The 27,312-nt window shown below is 38.2% G+C and overlaps 1 pseudogene; it reads left to right on the forward strand.

Annotated features, from left to right (window-relative positions):
• On the forward strand, positions 1 to 27,312 carry LOC133096629 (zinc finger and SCAN domain-containing protein 5B-like; annotated as a pseudogene).

Consider the following 27,312-nt stretch of genomic DNA (forward strand, 5'->3'; position numbering starts at 1 on the left):
ATGGTCCTGGAGCAAGTGGAAGGCCTATATTCGTATGAGGAGTCTTCAGTTCTTGATTCCTACTGGACAAATGGAATCCTCAGCACTCCAGTTGCCAAGGTGAGAAACACCTTCAATGCTGCTGAAGATTCAGGGAAAGAACTTAGAATACAGAATACAGGGCCTTGTTTATTCTCCAAATCCTATGAAATAAAAGTCACTTATTTAGGGAAGACTGAGGGGGAATTTATTAATAACCCACAAGTTCCCAAGTACTGTAGGTATAAAACTAGGTACAATATAGGCCTTGCCCGCAAGAAGTCCACAATCGCATAAAGGAGACAGATACTTAAACAAACTAGCAATCCATTGTGATAGACAGAAGAGTAGAGATAAAATCTGGAAATTAGCTCAGGAGTTTGTCAAAACTTACAGTTTATCAACGAATAATACTATCTCACAATCAGTGATTTACTCGATTTCTTATAATTTCTTTCTCAAATTTAAGATGCATTACTTCCCTTTAATTGCAGTTTATATAATACCTTCAAAGTATTGAAGCATATGTAACGGAGTATGTGAATTTTGACAGTCCTGCTTAACAAAGGCATACATACATTATTTTATTTCCACACACATTTTCTCTTTTTTTTCAAACGAAGTTCTGCTAATAGACTTGAAATGGAGCAGGGGGAGGTGCGGGGAAGAGAAGCTAGAGGACAACATAGGACCATAGCAACGTACAAGACTTTCATTCTGGATCGATTTTCCATGCCTCACTCTATTTTCCACCAAATGGCACTGCACCCAGCATTTTCCAATACCAGGAAATACCCTTTGCAGTTTTGCAAAATCTTTGAAGTAACTGTAGGGAATTATTGTGAAATCCTCATCATCACCATTTAATATTTGTTAAGGATTCTTCTCTGCCCATTCCTACTGATGGCAGCATAAAGCAGAGCAAGCACTACAGGCGAAGCTGCTGACATAAAGTGTTTTATCCCAGAGGGAGAGTTCAGTATTCCCATCGAAGGCTGAGAATAATTCTTGCTTCTTCACTTATAAAATGAACATAGGAATTTCCATTACTTATCTCCAGCAAAAAACTCATTGCAGTATAATCACAGAGCCTTATTCAGAGTACTTAATAAGGATTTTACCAAAGGAAGAGTTTAAAGCTTTAAAATGACATTTCTTACTTGTGTGTGTTGGGGCAAGCATTATTAAATGAGAGCAAATTTGGGCTGGAACTTTTTTAAACAAATTTCATTCGTAGTCACTTTCTCCTTTTTAAAATTGCCTTAACATTCTTTTGAACAGCAAAGCTAGTCACTGTTCTAAGTGTTTTATACATAAACACTCAATCCTTACAACAAACCTTTCAGGTAGGTATTTTGTACTATATCATTTGACAGATAGGGAAACTGAGGACAGTGGAATTATGTAATTTGGCACAAGTCACAGAGTTAGGAAGGGGAAGAACTGAAATTCGAACTCTGGCAATCTGGCCCCAAAGTCTGAATTCTTACCTCACCATACTGCCATAGTGAGTACATGTCTCTTCCCTTTCATATAAACTATGTCAGGACCACATAAAAATAGTTTTCTTTGGCTTGTTTGCCCTTGTACAGGAATTTCTCCCATGCACCTCTGCATCTTCCAAAAGATTTATTAGCCCATCCTTTAAAGAAAGGTGTTCTCTCCTTAAGAAGTCGCTCCACATCACATTGATTCTGGGCCATGCAGCCAGCAGCAGCCCCATGTCAGCCTGCTAAAGACAAAACCCTTTCTGTTTCTCAACCAAATCCCTCATATTTTGAGCAGAAAACAAGAACTGCCCTGCTGAGGTGCCAAGGGAAACATACTTACATTATGAACTGTTTCTAACAAATGTTTTGGGGATTTTAAAGGGACAACTTTCTAAATATCTGAGACATTTGCAAACAACCCAGAAACACAGGCCAGCTTTGCAGCCCAAGCATCGCTTCTGGGTTGTATAATCTTCTTCCTGAAAGCAGCTGTTGCGATGCCCAATTATCAGTCGTCCAAAGATAACAACAAATGTTTTCTAAGGTTAAAGTAAACAAAGTAATCTAGGCCTTTGATTTTGAAATGTACATTGTTAATATAATTTTGGCATTATTTAACAGATTTCAAAGTGGAATCGAAGGTTTATGTTTATAAAGTTTATATTCATTCCACAAAGTTCAAGACATTTGGCACTGCTAGGGAAACTTAAAAAGAGTAACAAAAGATTACCATGAGGAATTCAAAGCTGCCTTGTATGGTAATGCCGATTCAAACCACCACATAGCTCAGCATTGTAAGTTTAGCTGTAATTTTAAGGATGGATCAGTGTGTAGCTGCAGAGATTACTAAGTATAACACAGTGGTTTGCCCATTAACAATGAATAAGGGACTTTGGAAATTTTACAATTAATGTCTCAGTTTTGAAAACATATTGGAGAAATGAGAGAGAGAGAGGGAGAAAGAGAGAGAAACAGAGAGAACTGTTCAATTTTTGGCTTCATTTACTGAGTATTTATTAGCCTCTTTGACTGTTCTTCAAAATCAGCAGCTCCTCCTTGCCTTGTAATTGTAAACTGCACACTTTTGCCAACTTGGAATGCACACTGTGTTCCTGCCCAGCCCAAGCTCACTCTGAATCCGCCCGCTCTCAAACCCTGCTCTCCCAAGCTCTTGATTTGTTGGCAGCCGGTAAAAGGGGTTTCCTTATGAATCATAGTGCGTGGGGAGGCTGAGTGGTATACCCCTCACTTGTGCCATAATCTGTGTGGAATGTATTTGAAATAGAAGACAGAAATCTAGAGTTTAGTTCAACATCTGACTTCAAGCACCTTCTCAAAAAATTGGAGTGCGATGTGGAAAAAACACTGTGTCTCTACTGCTGTGGAAAAGTTCATTCCCATTAACATTGTCTCCAAAGGGACAGGAACTAAGTTGCGCACTTTCAGGCTCTGAGGTCTCTGATTAGGAAGGAGCCCATTTCTCGACCCTTTTAGGTGACCCAACTTTCCTGTTCAGTTAATATACTTTTATTACATCCTTTGGTGGGCTGAAGTGGAAAGGCATGTGGTTGAGAACACACAGTTGCCATAGACAACAGTTTTCATCAATTCTATCGAACAAATGTAAAGTCTGATGGATCACATCTATAACTGCAAGACGAAGGCTAAGAATATTACAAGATAGGCATGTTTATAAAAGTCAGAATAGATGTGAGAACACTTTCCCACCACCTGTCATCACCTGTTTACGTTATGTTAAAGAAAATGGGTTTACTTATCAGCAACATGCACTTACCTGGCAAAACGAATTGTGACTAGCTATCCAGTTCTAAATTTCATTTCAAAGAAACTAGATACACTGTACTAACCAAATCTTTTATTTTCTTCTTAGATTGCACTAAGTATGCAAATATCTTAAATGAAAAAAAGAGACTGGTAAAGGCATTTTGAACGAACAGAAAAACTGGGAAATGTGTGGCTATAAGCTTAGAATTTGCCCTAAAAGCTAAATGTATCAAACTCACATATTCTCCCAAACTATAGAGAATAAATCATGTTTCAGAAATGTAAAATGCACATATGTCACAAAGTTTTCTCTGGGTTACTAGGCAATAAAATGATTATACCTTCTCAATTCACAAATCTTATAAATGGAAATAAGTCTGATACCTGCTGACTTTGATTAATATTCAAAGAAATGAGTCAAGTTATTTTGCTCATATACCTTGTAACATGTATTTCCAAGTAAAGGTAAGTGATGTGAGAAAAGGGGAATGAATAATAATAATAAGTAATCTATTTTGGATACTCATAATTTTGGCTTGATACAGAAGTTCCTTCAGTATCAATCATCTAATACAATCACTGGATATGGCTGATGTCAGCAGTCTCATCAGTATGTAGAAAATATCAAGCCTGTGTTCACTCATTTATTCAACAATCAATCACTCAGGGCTTACCAAATTTTGTGATGTTTACAAGGTGTACAAGGAGCCCATAAGCTCAAGAAGCTCACCATGTGGGGAGAGAGGCAGACATGCCAACAAGTAATTAGCATGAGCATGTTAAGCCCTCAACAATTGAGGACTAATAAGAACCTGCTGTAAAAAAAAAAAAAAAAAAAATTTCTCTCTCTCTCACTGTCTTTTTTTTTTTTTAATTTATTTTTATAATGGGGTATAGCTGATTTTCAATGCTATTTCTTGCTGTACATCCACTTGATTCACTTACACAGAGACATAAATAAATTCTTTTTCAGTTTGTAAAAAAAAAAAAGCCCTCAACAGAGGGGAACATGAAGGGAGCAGAGAGAAGAAGAGCAGGGCAGACTTCGGGAGAAAGGCAATAGTTGAACTGGGTCGTTAACAGGAGTGTAAGTGACCCAGGAGAAGGAGTGGGAGGTTTTGATAATATGATTTATAGTAAGAAGTATACATTTGGTCTTTGTCCAGTTCCTGGCACAGGGCTCCCAAAATCCTTGAAATTCCCTAAGTGATAATAGAGGTAAAGATGTCTTTAGTTATTCATAACAAGCCTTTTTCAACCACACTTTAATTTGCCAGGGGAACCAACCATGTGATTAGAGGGTTGGAACTTTCAGCCCCACTCCCTGACCTCTGGGGAGGACAGAGGGGGTGGAGATTGAGATCAGTCACCAATGGCTGATGATTTAATCAATCATGCCTAGGTAATGAGGCTTCCATAAAAACTCAAAAGGATGGGGTTCTAAGAGCTTCCAGGTTGCTGAACACTTGGAGATACAGGGAGGGTGCTGTGCCCAGAGAGAACATGGAAGCTTTGTGCCCCTCCTCACATACCTTGCCCCATTCATCTCTTCCAGCTGGTCGTTCCTGAGTTATAGACTTTTATAATAAACCGGTAATCTCATAAGTAAACTATGTTCCTGAGTTCCCTGAGCCTCTCTAGCAAATTAATTGACCTGAGGAGTAGGTTGTAGAGTCCCCCAGTTTACAGCCAGTGGTCAGAGCACAGGTAACAACCCAGACGTGTGACTGGCATCTGAAGTGGGGGTCGTGGAGAGGCAGTCTTGTGGGACTGGGCCCTTAACTTGTGGGATCTGCAGTCTCCAGGTAGATAGTGTCAGAATTGAGGTAAATTGTAGGGTACCCAACTGGTGTTACAGAATTGTCTGGTGTGGGAAAACTACCACACATTTGGTGATCAGAAGTAAAGTAGTGCAGTGTGAGAGCAAGGAAACACACATGTGGCCACTGAAGTGTTCTCTGTAAGCAGGAAAAGGAACACACAGGAATGTGGTCTTTGTGTTTGTTTTTTTGTTTTGTTTTCAGAAGAGACATGGAGCAGTAAAGGGCATTTCCGACAATGGCATTTGCAGCAAGATGGATGGACCTAGAGATTGTCATACTGAGTGAAGTAAGTCAGACAGAGAAAGAAAAATATCATGATATCACTTATACGTGGAATCTAAAAAAAGGGTACAAATTAACTTATCCACAAACAGAAATAGAGTTACAGATGTAGAAAACAAACTTATGGTTATCAGGGGGATAAGAGGGGGTAGGGATAAATTGGGAGATTGGGATTGACATATACACACTACTATATATAAGATAGATAACTAATAGGGACCTACTGTATAGCACAGGGAATTCTACTCAATACTCTGTAATGGCCTACATGGGAAAATAATCTAAAAAAGAGTGGATATATGTATATATATAACAGATTCACTTTGCTGTACACCTGAAATTAACACAACACTGTAAATCAACTATACCCCAATAAAAATTTTTAAAAAAAGAGGACACTGTTTGTGCAGTAACAAGACATGTGAGTATGGAGTGAAATGAGGCAGCAGTAGCTTTTGATTAATAAAAGAAAGGGAATATTGGTGGAGAGAATGATAGATTTTGGGCTGGCCAAGAAGAGAGGCAAGGTGTGAGTTTCACTGTAAAGCTTCCTAAGGAGAATGGACTACACAGCAATATTTTCCAAAAAGTGTTTTATGAACTATTAATTTCATAGACCACTTGTTTCTTGGGTTATTTATAGTGAACTGAGGTAAACAAAAGGATTCTTATTCAAGTAAGTTTGAGGAATGCTGGATTTCTTTTCTGCAGAAGTTCTCAGAGTCTTCAGTACACTAATCCACATGGCTATACAAGACAAGGTAATAAAGACTGAATTTCCCACACTTATTCGACCAAAGAACCCTGTTTTGCACAGGTTATTTCAAAGAAATAGTGTTCCACATAAGGTAATTTGGAAATGCTACTATAAGGAGTTGAGTGGAATTAAAAGTCTTAATTGTTAAAGGTCAGGGAGATTTGTGGCCAAATCTGTATTTCAGAAATGCAACTTTGGCAAGATTAGGGAAGGGGGGTTGGAAGTGAGTCAGAGTTGGAAGATGAATGGGGAAGCTAAGACAACAATCTAAGCAAAGGCCATGAAAATGGAGGAAAAAGTCTGAATTTGGGAAATTTTCAGAATTGACAGCACCAAAGGGCTAGTTGGACATGGAGAGTAAAGAAGTGAATGAGAAGGAAAAAGTAAATAATAACTTAACCAAGTAATCCAAGGTAACGTCATCCATAATGAGACAGATTGACACCATGTGCTTCCTGATGTGATACACTGAGAAAGACACACTATCACTTACATTATATTCCAAACAATATATAATCTGAAACTAACCTTAAAAATATCAGATAAACCCAAATTGATAGATGTAAAATCAACAGAATGTATTCTCCAAAAATATCAATGTCACAAAAGACAAAGAAAAGCTGAAGAACCACATCAGATCAAGAGAGACTAAAGAGATATGAAAACTAAGTGTGAGTGTGATTCTTAATTCCATCCTGGACCAGCTAAAAATATGATAAAAAAGACATTAAAGAGACAATTGGAATAATTTGAGTAGGTCTTATGGATTAGATAATAGCATTGTATCAATATTAATTTTTTATTCTAAAAATTTTACTGTGATTATGTAGGAGAATGTTCTTATACTTAGAAAATAACAATGAATATTTAGGGGGAAAGGTGCATGAGGACTGTAACTTACTCTCAAACAGAATAGAAAAATTTATATGACTATATGTATGCATATAGATATATGGAGAGGGAGAGAAAGAAAGAAAGAAAAAGAAAGAAAGAAAGAAAGAAAGAAAAGAAAGAAAGAAAGAAGGAAAGAAAGAAAGAGAGAAAGAAAAGAACGAAAGAAAGAGAGAAAGAAAAGAAAGAAAAGAAAGAAAGGAAAGAAAGAAAGGAAAGAAAGAAAGAAAAAGAAAGAAAGAAAAAAGAAAGAAAGAAAAGAAAGAAAGAAAGAGAAAGAGAGGAAGAAAATATGAGAAAATGTTAAAAATTGGTGACCAATCTAGTTGAAGGGCATTTGGAAATTTTTCGATATTTTTGGCAACTTTGGAAACTATTTCAAACTAAAACGTTAAAAAAAACTCAGCCATTTCACTTGCAAAGCCAATAGGTGCAAAATACAAGTCAATGATGGTTTTGCAGTTTCTAGCTTCAGTGATGGATTGAGCATACAGACTAGGGAGGAGCAGGTTTGAGAGAAGAAGGTGGAGTTTTGTTTGGGGCATGTTTCATTAAAGTGCCAATATCATGTCCAGGGGAACACGGCTGGTAAGACGAGCCTGAAGTTCTGGAAAGAGAGGACACTGGAGTCAAAGATTTTGAAGACATCTTTACATATGATAGTCTCCACCTGCTGGTATTTTTAATTAAATGACAGTTTCTCTTTTCATTCAAGCAACTTTAGTTGAGCCAGAGCAAATTTACAACTTTAGCTTGGGCTTAATCTTTAATCTCTAAATATGATATATGAAATTTTACCACCTTTTGGATGAGCCAGACTCTCCCAGAAAGGACACTGACATAAATGACTTAGTTACAATTAAGTTTAGAAGAAAATTCAGGTATATTATATTAAATAATTGATTCTCAATGAATATTAGGGATCAACAGCCACAACCTGGCTTCCTAGACATTAACAGCGATTAAGATTTTGTATATGTGCTCCAAAAGTTGATTGAAAATAATAACATATTAGTTGAGATTGAGTTGAGTTGACTCAAAAATACCAGTCGTGTTTTTAACCTTCCTAAACTTCATGATCTACAGAGCTTGTGTTTCAGGAGCAACTTGGATATTGGTTTGGTTAAGTTAAACAACATTACAGTGAAAATATTTATTTTAATAAAGACTTCCCTTTAACCTAAACCTCTAATTTCATTAGAAAATGGAGAACACTAACACTAAAGTAGATTCAACTGGCCAGACTAAGAAAATGTCAGCTTTTCCAAACCTCAGTATATAAAAATGAACAGGCTCAAAATATTTTGCCGAAATAAATATTATCTCAATTTTGTGTACATAAGGCAGTTTCAACTTTTCCAAGACTAAATGCAAAATATTTCTGATGACTCTTGCCTGTTGCAAAATGCCAGAGATACCCTCCTGTCACGCTGGGACACCAACTCACCCTAACATGTAAATATCTCATGCATGATTTCCTTCCATCTTTTGGAGCAATTATTTGAATAACAGCAGAGTAATCCTTCCACTCTCTTTACTGGAACTAAATGCTGTTTAAAGCATATCAAACAATGGCTAGCCAGACTGCCTGGGTTTAATTCTGTCTTTGCCCCTTATTAACTGTGACCTTGAACAAGATGTTGAATCTCTTTGTGCCTTGTTTTCCCATCTATAAATGGAGCAATGACAGTACTTAGAGCTTTGGTCACAGTATGTGCCATATCAATTAGCCAAAGTAAAATTAATCCCCCCTGCCTAGATGAATAGAAGTCCCAGCTTCCTCCAGGGGCCCATCGCTAGTATCTCATCAAGATGCTACAGAGACTGTCATACAGTGTGAAGTAAGCCAGAAAGAGAAAAACAAATATATATATTAACACATGTATGTGGAATCTAGAAAAATGGTACAGATGAACCTATTTGCAAAGCAGAAATAGAGACATAGATGTAGAGAACAAACGTGTGGACACCAGCGGGGGAAAGGGGAAGGGTGGGATGAATTGGGAGATTGGGACTGACATATATACACCACTAGGTATAAAATAGATAACTAATGAGGACATGCTGTATAGCATGGGGAACTCTACTCAGTGCTCTGTGGTGACCTAAATGGAAAGGAAATCCAAAAAGGAGGGGATATGTGTATACATATGGCTTGTTCACTTCACTGTGCAGCAGGAGCTAGCACGACATTGTAAAGTAACCATACCCCAATTAAAAAAAAAATAAAGGAATCATATTAAAGACAACAAATACTCAAAAAAAAAAAAAAAAAAAAAAGGAAGAAGAAGAAGAAGCTACAGAGGTGCTTACTTATATCCAAAGGGGGAGTCCTAGTATTTCTCAACTACAATTCAGACAGTTTTGCTGGGACAAGAGGACTCCACCAAACACTATTCATACAATGGCAATTCCAGAAACAAATGCCCTCTGTCCTGCTGTTGTGACTGCTGTCACTTCTACCATGACCTCTGGATGCTTCTAGAAATAAGTATGGCAACTGCTCGTGCTCTGCTTGTGTTTGTTGAACATTACCATGCTCTGACCTAAAAGAAGAGAAACCAACTTTCCTCTTTACCCATCTGCCCCAAGAACTGTAATTCTATAAGCCTATCACTGCAGTTCAAGAACTCCAAAAACTAATCAATCACTAATTTTAAATTATTGAGCAGTCTATTTTGGTATTTTTTTAAATAAAATTCTTCAGGGACTTCCCTGGTGGCACAGTGGTTAAGAATCCACCTGCCAATTCAGGGGACACCGGTTGGATCCCTGGTACGGGAAGATCCCACATGCCACGGAGCAGCTAAGCCTGTGCACCACAACTACTGAAGCCCGCACACTCTAGGGCCTGCGTGCTGCAAATACTGAAGCCCGCGTGCCTAGAGCCCATGCTCTGCAACAAGAGAAGCCACCGCAATGAGAAGCCCATGCACTGCAACTACAGAAAGCCTGCACATGGCAACAAAGACCCAACGCAGCCAAAAAAAATTTTTAAATAAATAAATAACTTCTTCAATAAACTGTACTCATCAATTTATATAAATTCAATAAATTTCCCATCTTGGGAAAATATCCTTATCCCAATGTTATGTTCAGGAAAGCCAGCACAAAGGCCATTAGAAGAGGAAGGAAAAGTATTACTTAAGGAGGGCAGACAGAAGGTCTATGCAAAGGAACTGCAAAGCAAATTGTGACCTGAAGTGAGTTGAAGAAAATTACTCAAAGCATTTGTTACCTCTCAAAAAGTAATGTGTCAGGGAGGACCTTCAAGATGGCAGAGGAGTAAGACGTGGAGATCACCTTCCTCCCCACAAATACATCAAAAATACATCTACATGTGGAACAACTCCTACAGAACACCTACTGAACGCTGGCAGAAGACCTCAGACTTCCCAAAAGGCAAGAAACTCCCCACGTACCTGGGTAGGGCAAAAGAAAAAAGGAAATACAGAGACAAAAGAATAGGAAAGGGACCTGCACCTCTGGAAGGGAGCTGTGAAGGAGGAAAAGTTTCCACACACTAGGAAGGCCCTTCGCGGGCGGAGATGGGGAGTGGGTGGGGGGGAAGCTTCGGAGCCACGGAGGAGAGTGCAGCAACAGGGGTGTAGAGGGCAAAGCAGAGAGATTCCTGCACAGAGGATCAGTGCTGACCAGCACTCACCAGCCTGAGAGGCTAGTCTGCTCACCCACCGGGACAGGTGGGGGCTGGGAGCTGAGGCTCGGGCTTCGCAGGTCAGATTCCAGGGAGACGACTGGGGTTGGCTGCATGAACACAGACTGAAGGGGGCTAGTGTGCCACAGCTAGCCAGGAGGGAGTCCGGGAAAAAGTCAGGACCTGCCGAAGAGGCAAGAGAACACTGTTTCGGGGGTGCGCAAGGAGAGGGGATTCACAGCACTGCCTAAACGAGCTTCAGAGATGGGCGCAAGCCATGCCTATCAGTGCAGACACCAGAGACGGGCATGAAACGCTAAGGCTGCTGCTGCAGCCACCGAGAAGCCTGTGTGCAAGCACAGGTCACTCTCCACACCTCCCCCCCTGGGATCCCGTGCAGCCCGCCACTGCCAGGGTCCCGTGATCCAGGGACAAATTCCCCGGAAGAACACACGGCGTGCCTAGGCTGTTGCAATGTCACACTGGCCTCTGCCGCCGCAGGCTCGCCCCATATACCGTACCCCTCCCTCCCCCCGGCCTGAGTGAGCCAGAGCCCCCTAATCAGCTTCTCCTTTAACCCTGTCCTGCCTGGGCGGGAACAGACACCCTCAGGCGACCTACACGCAGAGGCAGGTCCAAATCCAAAGCTGAACCCCAGGAGCTGTGCGAACAAAGAAGAGAAAGGGAAATCTCTCCCTGCAGCCTCAGGAGCAGCAGATTAAATCTCCACAATCAACTTGATGTACCCTGCATCTGTGGAATACCTGAATAGACAACGAAACATCCCAAAATTGAGGCGGTGGACTTTGGGAGCAACCATATATATATATTTTTCCTTTTTCTCTTTTTGTGAGTGTGTATATGTATGATTCTTTGTGTGATTTTGTCTGTATAGCTTTGCTTTTACCATTTGTCCTAGTGTTCTGTCTGTCCATTTTTGTTTTTTTTTTTTCCCCTTTGGTTTTTTGTTGTGTTTTGTTTTGTTGTTTTTTTAGTATAGTTTTAAGCACTTGTTATCATTGGTGGACTTGTTATTTGGTTTGGTTGCTCTCTTCTTTCTTTCTTCCTTTTTTTTTTCTTTCCTTTCTTACTTTTTAATTTTTAAATTTTTAATAATTAAACAAATTTTTTATTTTAATAACCTTATTTTATTATTTTTTTTCTTTCTCTCTTTTTTCTTTCTCCCTTTTCTTCTGAGCTGTGTGGATGACAGCGTCTTGGTGCTCTAGCCAGGTGTCATGCCTTTGCCTCTGAAGTGGGAGAGCTGAGTTCAGGACATTGGTCCACCAGAGACCTCCCAGTTCCATGTAATCTCAAACAGCGAAAGCTCTCCCATAGATCTCCATCTCAATGCTAAGACCAGCTCCACTCAACGACCAGCAAGCTACAGTGCTGGACACCCTATGCCAAACAACTAGCAAGACTGGAACACAACCCCACCAATTAGCAGAGAGGCTGCCTAAAATCATAATAAGGTCACAGACACACCAAAACACACCACCGGATGTGGTCCTGCCCAACAGAAAGATAAGATCCAGCCTCATCTATCAGAACACAGACACCAGTCCCCTCTACCAGGAAGCCTACACAACACACTGAACCAACCTTAGCCACCGGGGGCAGAGAGCAAAAACAACGGGAACTACGAACCTGCAGCCTGCGAAAAGAAGACCCCAAACACAGTAAGTTAAGCAAAATGAGAAGACAGAGAAACACACAACAGATGAAGGAGCAAGGTAAAAACCCACCAGACCAAAAAATGAAGAGGAAATAGGCAGTCTACCTGAAAAACACTTCATAGTGTTGATAGTAAAGTTGATCCAAAATCTTGGAAACACAATGGAGAAAATACAAGAAGCGTTTAACGAGGAACTAGAAGAACTAAAGAGCAAAGAATGATGAAGAGCACAATAAATACAAATTAAAATTCTCTAGAAGAAATCAATATTAGAATAACTGGGGCAGAAGAACAGATAAGTGACCTGGAAGATAAAATAGTGGAAATAACTACTGCAGAGCAGAATAAAGAAAAAAGAATGAAAAGAATTGAGGACAGTCTAAAAGACCTCAGGGACAATATTAAACACACCAACATTCGAGTTATAGGGGTCCCAAAAGAAGAAGAGAAAAAGAAAGGGATTGAGAAAATATTTGAAGAGATTATAGTTGAGAACTTCCCTAATATGGGAAAGGATATAGTTAATCAAGTCGAGGAAGCACAGCGAGTCCCATACAGGATAAATCCAAGGAGAAACCTGCCAGGACACATATTAATCAAACTATCAAAAAGTAAATACAAAGAAAAAAATATTAAAAGCAGCAAGGGAAAAACAACATATAACATACAAGGGAATCCCCATAAGGTTAACAGCCGTCTTTCAGCAGAAACTCTGCAAGCCAGAAGGGAGTGGCAGGGCATATTTAAAGTGATGAAAGGGAAAAACCTACAACCAAGATTACTCTACCCAGCAAGGATCTCATTCAGATTTGACGGAGAAATTAAAACCTTTACAGACAAGCAAAAGCTAAGAGAATTCAGCACCATCAAACCAGCTTTACAACAAATGCTAAAGGAACTTCTCTAGGCAGGAAACACAAGAGAAGGAAAAGACCTACAATAACAAACCCAAAACAATTAAGAAAATGGTAATAGGAACATACATATCAATAATTACCTTACATGTAAATGGATTAAATGCTCCAACCAAAAGACATAGACTGGCAAAATGGATACAAAAACAAGACCCGTATATATGCTGTCTACAAGAGACCCACTTCAACCTAGGGACACACACAGACTGAAAGTGAGGGGATGGAAAAAGATATTCCATGCTAATGGAAATCAAAAGAAAGCTGGAGTAGAAATTCTCATATTAGACAAAATAGACTATAAAATAAAGACTATTACAAGAGACAAAGAAAGACACTACATAATGATGAAGGGATCAATCCAAGAAGAAGATATAACAATTGTAAATATTTATGCACCCAACATAGGAGCACCTCGATACATAAGGCAAATGCTAACAGCCATAAAAGGGGAAATCGACAGTAACACAATCATGGTAGGGGAATTCAACGCCCCACCTTCAACAATGGACAGATCATCCAAAATGAAAAGAAATAAGGAAACACAAGCTTTAAATGATGCATTAAACAATATGGGCTTAATTGATATTTATAGGACATTCCATTCAAAAACAACAGAATACAGTTTCTTCTCAAGTGCTCATGGAACATTCTCCAGGATAGATCATATCTTCGGTCACAAATCAAGCCTTGGTAAATCTAAGAAAATTGAAATCATATCAAGTATCTTTTCCGAGCACAACGCTATGAGACTAGATATCAATTACAGGAAAAAAATCTGTAAAAAATACAAACACATGGAGGCTAAACAATACACTACTTAATAACCAAGAGATCACTGAAGAAATCAAAGAGGAAATTAAAAAATACCTAGAAACAAATGACAATGAAAACATGACGACCCAAAACCTATGGGATGCATCAAAAGCAGTTCTAAGAGGGAAGGTTATAGCAATAATCCTACCTCAAGAAACAAGAAATATCTCAAATAAACAACCTACACTCACATCTAAAGCAATTAGCGAAAGAAGAACAAAAAAACCCCAAAGTTAGCAGAAGGAAAGAAATCATAAAGATCAGATCAGAAATAAATGAAAAAGAAATGAAGGAAACAATAGCAAAGATCAATAAAACTAAAAGTTGGTTCTTTGAGAAGATAAACAAAATTGATAAACCATTAGCCAGACTCATGAAGAAAAAAAGGGAGAAGACTCAAATCAATAGAATTAGAAATGAAAAAGGAGAAGTAACAACTGACACTGCAGAAATGCAAAGGATCATGAGAGATTACTACAAGCAACTCTATGCCAATAAAATGGACAACCTGGAAGAAATGGACAAATTCTTAGAAAAGCACAACCTTCCGAGACTGAACCAGGAACAAATAGAAAATATAAACAGACCAATCACAAGCACTGAAATTGAGACTGTGGTTAAAAATCTTCCAACAAACAAAAGCCCAGGACCAGATGGCTTCACAGGCGAATTTTACCATTTAGAGAAGAGCTAACACCTATCCTTCTCAAACTCTTCCAAAATATAGCAGAGGGAGGAACACTCCCAAACTCATTCTATGAGGCCACCATCATCCTGATACCAAAACCAGACAAATATGTCACAAAGAAAGAAAACTACAGGTCAATATCACTGATGAAGATGCAAAAATCCTCAACAAAATACTAGCAAACAGAATCCAACAGCACATTAAAAGGAACATACACCATGATCAAGTGGGGTTTATCTCAGGTATGCAAGGATTCTTCAATATATGCAAATCAACCATTGTGATACACCATATTAACAAATTGAAGGAGAAAAACCATATGATCATCTCAATAGATGCAGAAAAAGCTTTTGACAAATTTCAACACCCACTTATGATAAAAACCCTCCAGAAAGTAGGCATAGAGGGAACTTACCTCAACATAATAAAGGCCATTTATGACAAACTCACAGCCAACATCGTTCTTATTGGAGAAAAACTGAAACTATTTCCACTAAGATCAGGAACAAGACAGGGTTGCCACTCTCACCACTTTTATTCAGCATACTTTTGGAAGTTTTAGCCACAGCAATCAGAGAAGAAAAAGAAATAAAATGAATCCAAATCGGAAAAGAAGTAAAGCTGTCACTGTTTGCAGATGACATGATACTATACACAGAGAATCCTAAAGACTCTACCAGAACACCACTAGAGCTAATCAATGAATTTGGTAAAGTAGCAGGATACCAAAATGAATGCACAGAAATCTCTCACATTCCTATACACTAATGATGAAAAATCTGAAAGAGAAATTAAGGAAACACTCCCATTTACCACTGCAACAAAAAGAATAAAATACCTAGGAATAAACCTACCTATGGAGACAAAAGACCTGTATGCAGAAAACTATAAGACACTGATGAAAGAAATTAAAGATGATATAAACAGATGGAGAGATATATCATGTTCTTGGATTGGAAGAATAAACATTGTGAAAATGACTATACTACCCAAAGCAATCTACAGATTCAGTGCAATCCCTATCAAACTACCAATGACATTTTTCACAGAACTAGAAGAAAAAATTTCACAATTTGAATGGAAACACAAAAGACCCCGAATAGCCAAAGCAATCTTGAGAAAGAAAAATGGAGCTGGAGGAATCAGGCTCCCTGACTTCAGACTATACTACAAAGCTACAGTAATCAAGACAATATGGTACTGGCACAAAAACAGAAATATAGATTAATGGAACAGGATAGAAAGCCCAGAGATAAGCCCACGCACATATGGTCACCTTATCTTTGATAAAGGGGGCAAGAATATACAGTGGAGAAACGACAGCCTCTTCAATATGTGGTGCTGGGAAAACTGGACAGGTATATGTAAAAGAATGAAATTAGAGCACTCCCTAACACGCTACACAAAAATAAACTCAAAATGGATTAAAGACCTAAATGTAAGGCCAGACACTATAAACTCTTAGAGGAACACAAAGGCAGAACACGCTATGACATAAATCACAGCAAGATCCTTTTTGACCCACCTCCTAGAGAAATGGAAATAAAAACAAAAATAAACAAATGGCAACTAATCAAACTTAAATGCTTTTGCACAGCAAAGAAACCATAAAGAAGATGAAAAGACAACCCTCAGAATGGGAGAAAATATTTGCAAATGAAGCAACTGACAAAGGATTAATCTCCAAAATATACGAGCAGCTCATGCAGCTCAATATCAAAAGAACAAACAACCCAATCCAAAAATGGGCAGAAGACCTAAATAGATATTTCTCCAAAGAAAATATACAGATTGCCAACAAACACATGAAAGAATGTTCAACATCACTAATCATTAGAGAAATTCAATTCAAAACTACAATGAGGTATCACCTCACACCAGTCAGAATGGCCATCATCAAAAAGTCTACAAACAATAAATGCTGGAGAGGGTGTGGAGAAAAGGGAACCCTCTTGCACTGTTGGTGGGAATGTAAATTGATACAGCCACTATGGAGAATAGTACGTAGGTTCCTTAAAAAACTAAAAATAGAACAACCATACGACCCAGCAATCCCACTAGTGGGCATATTCCCTGAGAAACCGTAATTCAAAAAGAGTCATGTACCACAATGTTCATTGCAGCTCTATTTACAATAGCCAGGACATGGAAGCAACCTAAGTGTCCATCGACAGATGAATGGATAAAGAAGATGTGGCACATATATACAATGGAATATTACTCAGCCATAGAAAGAAACGAAATTGAGTTATTTGTAGTGAGGTGGATGGACCTAGAGTCTGTCATACAGAGTGGAGTAAGTCAGAAAGAGAAAAACAAATACTGTATGCTAACACATATATATGGAATCTAAAAAAGAAAAAAAAAATGGGTCTGAGGAACCTAGGGACAGGACAGGAATAAAGACGCAGATGTAGAGAATGGACTTGAGGACACTGGGAGGGGAAGGGTAAGCTGAGATGAAGTGAGAGAGTGGCATGGACTTATATATACTACCAAATGTAAAATAGATAGCTAGTGGGAAGCAGGCACGTAGCACAGGGAGATCAGCTCAGTGCTTTGTGACCACCTAGAGGGGTGCAATAGGGAGGGTGGGAGAGATACGCAAGAGGGAGGAGATATGGGGATATATGTATATGTATAGCTGATTCACTTTGTTATAAAGCAGAAACTCACACACCATTGTAAAGCAATTAAACTCCAATAAAGATGTTTAAAAAAGAATTTAAACAGAGGAGAATAAATTGTAAAATAAATTTTCCCCTACTTTTCTTTCTGAGCCTTCCTTCTATTTATTTATTTTCTTGGAATATCACTTATTAGAATATAACGCCATTGCTCTCAATGAAAATAAAAACAATAAACCAAGGGCTTATCTGTTCTTCAGTAACAAGTGCTTATTTAAAGGCTAGGTGTAGTAGCATGACTGTAAATGTGACTGGAAATATGGGGAAGTAGAGCATGCTTTTTGATCAAAGATGAAGTGTGCTGTCTCCTCTGTTGAGTCTGAGGTAGACTGGGACCCAGATTTTTCTGTACTTCAAGACCCATGAGTTTTCAACTACCCCAAGGGTGGCAGGGGCTGTGGAGACTCCCTCCATCCCCCAGCCTTTCTTAGAGTTCCGGTGGGGCCACATGACCAGTTATAACAGATGGGTAGGAGTGGGAATGGCAAATGTCACTTTGAGACCAGCCTGACTCCTCTACCTCTCTTCCTAGCACATTGGAAACAAGACTTTATGTAACAGAAACTGAGTATGGGGTGGGAGTAAATCATTCACATTAAAATGTAACTAGAAAGGTTAGTACAAACAAAAGAATCACTGTGATATAGAGTAATTATATGATTTTAAAATTTATTTTCATTATCTTTTGCTATTTTCTTCACACCTCACTTAAAGTATTACAAAGCTTTGATATTGCTAATGTCCTTTGAGTTTTATTCTGTTTTTAATACGGCCAAATAATATAAAATAACATTCATCTGAAACCTCTGTTTCTGCCCTTGTTTCCATCTCTGTCTCTATCTGTTTGTCTCTCTCTCTCTCTCATACAAACATATATACACACATACCCATTCTTTTTCTACATTTATTCTTAATATTACAAAAATGCTCTACCACCATGAGGAAATTTGAGCAAAAAGTCAAAATAAAATTTAGACCTAAAAGTTGCTTATGGCTTGTTAATCGATAGCAACCCAACATCAGTATGATTCAATAATTAAAACTGCTCTTTCATTTGAATGGTTAAAGAAGGAAGTGTGGGCAATGGGGAGAGGGAGGAGAGAAAGGAGAGAAGGAACAGGGAGTGACTGGGTTTAAGAGGAGGCAGGAGTGTTAGAAATGCAGAAGTACAAGTGGTTAGGAAAAAATATTTTTGAAGAAAGTTATATGACAGAAAGAGCTCATTACCAAAGCATTGGGTTTATAGTTTAATGCCTATTCTTCTGTATACTTATTTGTTAATTTCTTCAATTTATTTAGCTGGCTCACAAAATTACACCACACTTTTCAGACAGGCAGATAAAGTTCAGGCAGAAAGATAACTAGGAAACTGTCTGATACTTTATATTGCTTGTTACAGCATTCCCCGCACCCCTCTTTTTTTTAATAGAAATATGTAGGCCAGTGGTTTCTTCAGAAGAAAGCTGTCTTCATACTCCAGAAACTCATAGGGAGGTTGCTGAAAACAACAAGCCATGCACACAGAAACACGCCCAGAAGAAACAGTCATTCCCTTGGCTGGAATGTTAGATCTGCTTTGAAGTAGCTGAGGTGATGCTGATCTCCCTGGAAAAAAAGTGGGAGTAAAACCCAGCAAGGTCATTCACCGTGGGAGCTCGGGTAAGAGTAGATTTGGCCAATCAGTCCATGGCCATATTTTTATTCAATGTAGCTGACTCCTCAGTGTGTGGGACTTAGGATTCCATACCTAAGGAATCAAGAGATGAAGAAACCTATTTAAAAAGGCGGAAAAAAGAAAACTTGAATACTAGGAGCAAACAGAAGACGTGTTTGTGTGCAAACAGAATGCTAGGGGTTGGCATGGCATGGGCTGGTGACAGTTGAACAGATTTGGAGACCAAAATCCTGGATTCTATCTAGTCTGCACCTCGTGCGAGTCACTTTTTATGTCTGATCTTCATTATCCTCATCAGTAAAATGGCAGATTTTTATTAGATGATCCATGAGACTTTCTCTCATCTAATACTATAAACACTCTAGGCACAGCTTTCTGATTGGCTCAAAAGTCTGAATCAATATGACTCATAGAGTGTGGCTTTGTTCCGGCTCGTTCTTGATTCTGGAGCATCCGGAAGCCTGGGTGAACTCCTCTTCCAAGGCTCTCCTTGTATAATGGTGATAGTCCTTACAACACAGGGCCCATGCTCCCAGCCCCGTCCTTATTGCTGGGGGTTTGTTTCTCACTTTGGCCAACTCTCTGGTGATCCTAACCTGTGGAGATTTGCCTAATCACGTTTGCTGTAGAAAGCTGAACCCTGGTGCTGGATTGGGATTTAGATGGTCAGTTTTGTTTTCTGTTCCTTAAAAATTGAGAGTAAAGTATTTCTGAATTAAAATGAAATGATTAGGGCTTCCCTGGTGGCGCAGTGGTTGGGAATCTGCCTGCCAATGCAGGGGACGCGGGTTCGAGCCCTGGTCTGGGAAGATCCCACCTGCCGCGGAGCGACTCGGCCCGTGAGCCACAATTGCTGAGCCTGCGCGTCTGGAGCCTGTGCTCGGCAACGAGAGGCCGCGATAGTGAGAGGCCCGCGCACCGCGATGAAGAGTGGCCCCCGCTTGCCGCAACTGGAGAAAGCCCTCGCACAGAAATGAAGACCCAACACAGCCATACATACATACATACATACATACATAAAAAGAATGTAAGCAGACAAGAATAGCATTAAAAAAAAAAATGAAATGATTAATATAATGTGTTAAAGTTTGTTTCTGGGGCATTATTCCAGTAATTAATGAGTTGTGTGGGAGCTCCAAAACAACAATACAGGAATGTGTGCTGGGCAAGCTATAAAAGAAATGTCAGAGTTTTAACAAGTAGTGGCCTTGAGTAAATCATGCCAGCCTAGGAAATAGCAGTGCTTACCATACTACTGATCTAACTATATACCCCTCCCCCAACAATTCAAGACGTACTTCTTTTGAAAGCAACTGAACTTGGTAAATATAAGAAACAATAGATCACTCTGGCTACATATTACACTTGGCAGTGTTTGGGGGGGGAGGTTAAGAATACCTTTGTCTGTCTCCTACTGCCCCAACCAATTAAATTAGGTTCTCTGTGATAAGGCTAAGGTGTTGATATATGTGCTAAGTTTCCCAGGTGACAATGCTTCTTCAGCAGACAGGGCTGAGAGACATGCATTTGATGGTCTCTTCCAGGGCAGCTTCCATAGAGTTGAAAACAGCTGAAATTGAAATGAGGAGGTTTGGGGTTCAAATTATGACTCTCTCATTTACAAGCTGAGTGTCCTTAGGCAAGTCATCAAACCTTTCTTAGTCTCAATTTCCCCAACTATAAACAAGGAGATAAATTGTTGAGAAAGCAAAATAAGGTATATTTGAAAATATTTGGTACATAATAGGTATTCAAAAAGGTATTTACCAAATGTTGGGTTTGTTTTCTTTCACTTTGTTAGCTTAATTTTAGGTGGTGAGAAGTGGTTAGTTATTTAAAGTGGTGAAAATCTCAGTACTGAGCATGGTCACTATAGTAAATAAGATGCCTATAAAAAACATGTGAAGAATGGAGACATTGATTTTGTTCTCACTTCCCTCCCAGTTAAGAGATCTCTAATTGTGGATCTGCGGTTAGGCTAATTCAGAGTCCCTCCAACTGGAGTTCTGATATATAAGGGGATTACAGCCTAGTTCTGAGTGGGTGATGGAGACCCATGGGGCTGACCTCCAAGGTGTGGCTGGTGGTGGCAGCGTTGAGGTCAGGCGGAGGGGCAGACCAGCCTCCTCGGCCTCTTCGGCCTCCCATCTCCACTTCTGTTGAGATCTATAAAGTCAAGAATCCATGGTAATGGAAGCATGAACTGTGCCTTCTCTTTCTTTATATAAGAGTAGTCCCGGCTGTGATCTTGGAGGGAGGTGAATAAAAAAGGAAAACAAAAATGTAGGGAAAAGGGAAATAATTACACAAATACTTAAGAAAAGTTACCAACAAAATTGTCTGAGAACCATTTTCCCAAATGACTGCTTTGTATTTTCCAGGTTGTTATTTTAGTTGTTTTTTTGTTTTGTTTCGTTTCCTCAGTATGAGTATTTTATAAATTTAGAAAGTAAGAGCTATCCAAATTAAAATTAAGATATAGTACCTTCTGTCTTGTAATGAATGCCCCCAGCACCTTAAATCTGGATGGTTTTTCAAAACTTGATTCCACAAATAATGTTGAAAACCCCTCAAAATTAGTACAACCAGTTTTTAGACTGCTACATTAGCAAACCTTTTGCTACAATGTATAAAACAACAAGCTTTCTAGTTATTTCACAGAAATTTAGGTTTTAAAGATATCTGTAGAAATCAGCTAACTCATGCCCCACCTTGAGTCACATAGAAGCTGAACAACCTTCCAAGATAACACAACTCATCAATAGTGGTACTAAGAACAGAATCCAGTTATTCCAATTTCATTGAGGCTGCAATTACAGATACCTGGTATCTGGGTTTGAAGCAGGCTTCTTTGTGAGCTTTCTTTCGAGAAACAGATTATATTGTTTCAAAAGAAATAACTTTCAACTTCATTAAAGGTTGATATTAGTGAATAAGGTCTGAAGATCTAATGTATAACTAGTAACTACAGTTGATAATAATGTATTGTATAATTGAAATTTGCTAAGAAAGTAGAACTAAAATGTTCTTACCAACCCCCCCACCCACAAAGATAAATATGTGAGGTTATGGATGTGTTAATTAACTAGATGGGAGGAATCCTTTCACAATGTATCCGTATATCAAATCATCATGACATACTATTTAAATATCTTATTATTTTATTTATCAATTACACCTTAATAAGGCTGAAAAAAAGTTGCTATCAAATAGGGTTTTCTAGAAGGACTCATAGATTCTATATTCCCTGCATTCTCCTATGTTTGAAAATTTGCCTGTGACTTTTATAAATGAATAATATTTTCACATGGTATAATATTTCTGGTTAAAATCTCTGACTTCAAAATTCTGCAGACATTATTCCTCTGTCTCCTGACATTGAATACTACTAGAGACAAGACAAAAGCTGTCTTAATTCCTGCTCTCATGAGTAACTTTCTTTGTTTTCTAAGTGTGTGAAGAATTATTTTCTTCTTTCTTAAAGTTCAATTATTTCAATACCATTTATCTAAGTATTGACTGTTCTTTATTATTTTTTCATGATCTGCAGACTTTATGCTTCATTTCAGAGGAAATTTCCTCTATTATGTATTTTAAATAACTTTATATGTCTTTTGTTGGCATTGCTATTTTAGGGACACCTAGAATTCTTATATTGAATTTTATTTGTTCACCCTCTATATCTATCATCATTTCTCTAATTATTTTAATCCCTGTGGGCACTGTGGTTACCTAAAATTTTTCCACTGCACCAGAATTTAGATTTCAAGCTGTATATATATGGCCTTTTCCATTTTATTTATTGTACAGTAGTGTTGTAGTTAACAATTTGCTTACTCAGTTAAGATGCCACCAAAAAACTACTAGAGCTCATCAATGAATTCAGCAAAGTTGCAGGATACAAAATTAATATACAGAAATCTGTTGCATTTCTATACTGTAACAATGAAATATCAGGAAGAAAAATTAAGGAAACAATTCCATTTACAATCGCATCAAAAAGAATAAAATACCTAGGAATAAATCTAACTACGGAGGTAAAAGATCTGTACTCAGAAAACTATAAGACACTGATAAAAGAAATTGAAGACAAAACAAACAGATGGAAAGATATACCGTGTTCCTGGATTGGAAGAATTAATACTCTTAAAATAACAATACTACCCAAGGCAATCTGCAGATTCAATGCAATCCCTATCAAAATACCAAAGGCATTTTTCACAGAACTAGAAAAAGTAATTTTAAATTTATATGGAAACAAAGAAGACCCCAAATAGCCAAAACAATTTTGAGAAAGAAGAACAGAGCTGGAGGTATCATGCTCCCTGACTTCAGACTATACTACAAAGCTACAGTCATCAAAATAGTACAGTACTGGCACAAAAACAGACACATAGATCAATGGAACAGAATAGAGAGCACAGAAATAAACCCACACACTTATGGTCAATTAAAGAAGGCAAGAATATACAATGAGAAAAAGACAGTCTCTTCAATAAGTGGTGCTGGGAAAACTGGACAGCTATATGTATATAAAAAAAAAAGATTAAATTTACAAAAGTTAACTCAAAATGGATTAAAGACCTAAATGTGAGACCTGAAACCATAAAACTCCTAGAAGAAACAGGCAGAATACTCTGACATAAATCGCAGCAATATTTTTTTGGATCTGTCTCCTAAGGCAAAGGAAACAAAAGCAAAAATAAACAAATGGGATCTAATTAAACTTAAAAGCTTTTAGACAGCCTACTGAATGGGCGAAACTATTTGCAAATGATATGACCAGGGGTTAATTGCCAAAGTATATAAACAGCTCATACAACTCAATATCAAAAAAACAAATTACCTGATTAAAAACATGGGCAAAAGACCTGAATAGACATTTTCCAAGGAAGATATACAGATGGCCAACAGGCACATGAAAAGATGCTCAACATTGCTAATCATCAGAGAAAGGCAAATCAAAACCACAAGGAGATATTACCTCACACCTCAGAATGACTATTACCAAAAGGACCACAAATAACAAATGTTGGCAAGGATATGAAGAAAAGAGAATCCTTGTACACTGTTGGTGGGAATGTAAATTAGTGCAGCCACTGTAGAAAACAATACGGAGGTTTCTCAAAAAACTAAAAATAGAACTACCATATGATCCAGCAATTCCACTCCTAGGTATATATCTGAAGAAAACAAAAACATTAATTTGAAAATATACATGCACCCCAATGTTCATAGCAGCATTATATATAGTAGCCAAGATATGGAAGCAACCTAAGTGTCCATCAATAGATGAATGGATAAAGAAGATGTGGTATACACACACACACACACACACACACACAATGGAATACTGCTCAGCCATAAAAAGGAATGAAATTTTGCCATTTGTAAAAACATGGATGGACCTGGAGGGTATTATGCTTAGTGAAGTAAGTCAGACAGAGAAAGACAAATATTGTATGTTATCACTTATATGTGGAATCTAAAAAATAAAATAAATGAGTGAATATAACAAAACAGAAACAGACTCACATAAAGAACAAACTAATGGTTACCAGTGGGGATAGGGAAGGGGGGAGGGAGTGGCAAGACAGGGGTAGGGGATTAAGAGATACAAACTATTATGTACAAAATAAATAAGCTACAAGGATACATTGTATGGTACAGGGAATACAGCAAATATCTTGTAATTACTTTAAATGAAGTATAATCTATAAAAATTTTGAATCACTTTGTTATACATCTGAAACTAATATAATATTATAAATCAAATATACCTCAATAGAAAAACATAAAACAATAAAAAGTTACCCAAATAAAGTTAGCAAAAAACAAAAACAAACAAAATGTTCATTGACAGAGAAGTGGATAAAGAAAATGTGTTTATACATACATTTTCACTGAAAAATGAAAAGTAATTTTTGATGCATGAGGAATATTAATGATGTTTTAAACTTTCTTTGCTATTTTTCAGCATCTTAGAATTACTATGTTAAAGCTTTGTTTGAGCTAGATTAAATTACTGATTTGATATCAGCCCACCAACTCTTCACACATTCTTTACTTGTTAAGATACTGCTGCCTTAGGCATTTAGGAAAAGTAAGGATTTCTAAATTATATGACGTTATTCTTTTTCTCTATGGTGTACAACCTCTGTTTTTCTAAATGCCTACTCAGAAAATATGTTCTTCTCACACTTTGCCTTGTCAACTGATTTTAGATAAAATCTTTTAAGACTCATTTACATTTGTAAAAAGGAAAAAAGAGTAGGTGACCCAATTTGGTTAAAACTTTTGGATTTATATCCCTTACCTCCTTCAAACACTGCAGGCATATGATAAAAAATTCACTAGACTAGAAAAAACCAATCTTGTAGCCACTAAATACAATAAATAAAAGTCTACAATAAATAATATAATAAATAGCCTACAGTAAAACCAATATATAGATTTATTTAATAAATTATTTTTTCTTTTGGTGGAGTTTCAACGGGAAATTTAATCCACTCAGATCATCTAAGATGGTTCCTTCCATGGCCTTAAACTAGTCATTGGGCTGATGAGGTAATGGGAAGAGAGGCTAGGAGTTTCGACCACTCTATATAAATAGAGACATTTCAGCTCAAGAAACAATTTAAGATCCAGTCCCAGACTCAAGGAGGCTGAAGGCAAGAGGATTCAAAGGAGACTTCTGAATAAACAGTGAATCTATTATGCTACTAAGGAAAACCAGGGTAAATCCCTTTTGATAGGTCTCAATTAGGCACCAGTTATAGAACATTTTGCTAAGAGTCATATTGGAAAATTCTCCAATAAGTACAGCCACAGACCAGACATTTTCATGGGGTCACAGAAAACCCCAAGACAGCCCTGGATCAGAGAGCCACCATTGTCTGTAGCATCCCAAGGAACACACTGAAAAGCAAGACTACAACTCTGAGACTTGGCACATTAGATTCAGAGCTTTTACCAGCTTGATGGAATCTGACCCTTCAAGGATTTGAGGAGACTGTGCACTCTGCCATCTGTGGCTGAGGCCAGATCTTCACACCAACGAGCAGATTATGGATAAGCTGGTGATGGAGCAGTTTATGATGTTCTTGTTGCAGGAGTTCCAGGTCTTAGTCAAGGAAAGTGGTGTGGAGAGTTGCAAAGAACTGGAGGACACGCTAAGAAATAACAAGAAACCCCAAAATAGACCATAGTCAGCTTACAAGGAGAGAAGTTTCTTCTGCAAAATTCAAATGTTCAGATGGTGGAAGCTGAGATCAGTGACATGGGCAATGGGAGAAACTTATTCAGGAAGCCTGAACCTTCTATGAGTGAGATACATTCAGATGACAGAAGGAACAGAATATTCTCCTGCCAGAGACCATTCCTGAAAAAGGTAAACTGGAGGATCTACAACTCAAACAGAAATTGGAGAAGGGTCTGATGGAAGACAGGGAAGAGACAAGAATACTTAAATCTCAGGAGCCTCAGCTTCTGAAGGGTCCTGAGAGGGAAGTTTTGACTCGGAGTGGACACAAAAGAGACTCTCAGAAGAGTCTAAGAAGTTCCAAAAGAAAACGGGACAACAGTTCCATTTCCCAAGAAGTGCCTCAAGAAGGAGCCACATATTTGGACAAAGGAGAATTCTCAGGACAACTTGGGTCAAATTCAGTTCTTTCACCGAGCACCGTGGGACCAACCGGTCATCATATTGGAAAAGAAGCCACAGACACCATATGAATGTAGGGTATGCAAAAAAAAAATTTCATTATAAACTTCAGTTTGTCATTCACCAGAGGACACACACAGGAGAGAGACCCTTTAAATGCAATATCTGCCCCAAAGCTTTCATGCAGCCTTCAGATCTCCGAGTTCACCAGTGAATCCACACAGGCGAGAAGCGATACTGTTGTGAACTCTGCACCAAGGAGTTCACCCACAACTCCACCCTGCCTGCTCACAAGAAGATCCACACACAGGAGAAGCCGTACCAATGTGAAGACTTTGAGAAAGCTTTAAGCCACAAAGGGAACCTCAACATTCACTGACAAACCTACTTTGGACTAAAACCATATACATGTCCCTAGTGTAACAGCACTTTCTGTCAGCTGAGAACTTTTAAACACCATGAAAAAACACATTTAAAAATGACTTCCCAATGA

This window comes from Eubalaena glacialis, chromosome 8, assembly GCF_028564815.1.
Source record: "Eubalaena glacialis isolate mEubGla1 chromosome 8, mEubGla1.1.hap2.+ XY, whole genome shotgun sequence".
Taxonomy (NCBI): Eukaryota; Metazoa; Chordata; class Mammalia; order Artiodactyla; family Balaenidae; genus Eubalaena; species Eubalaena glacialis.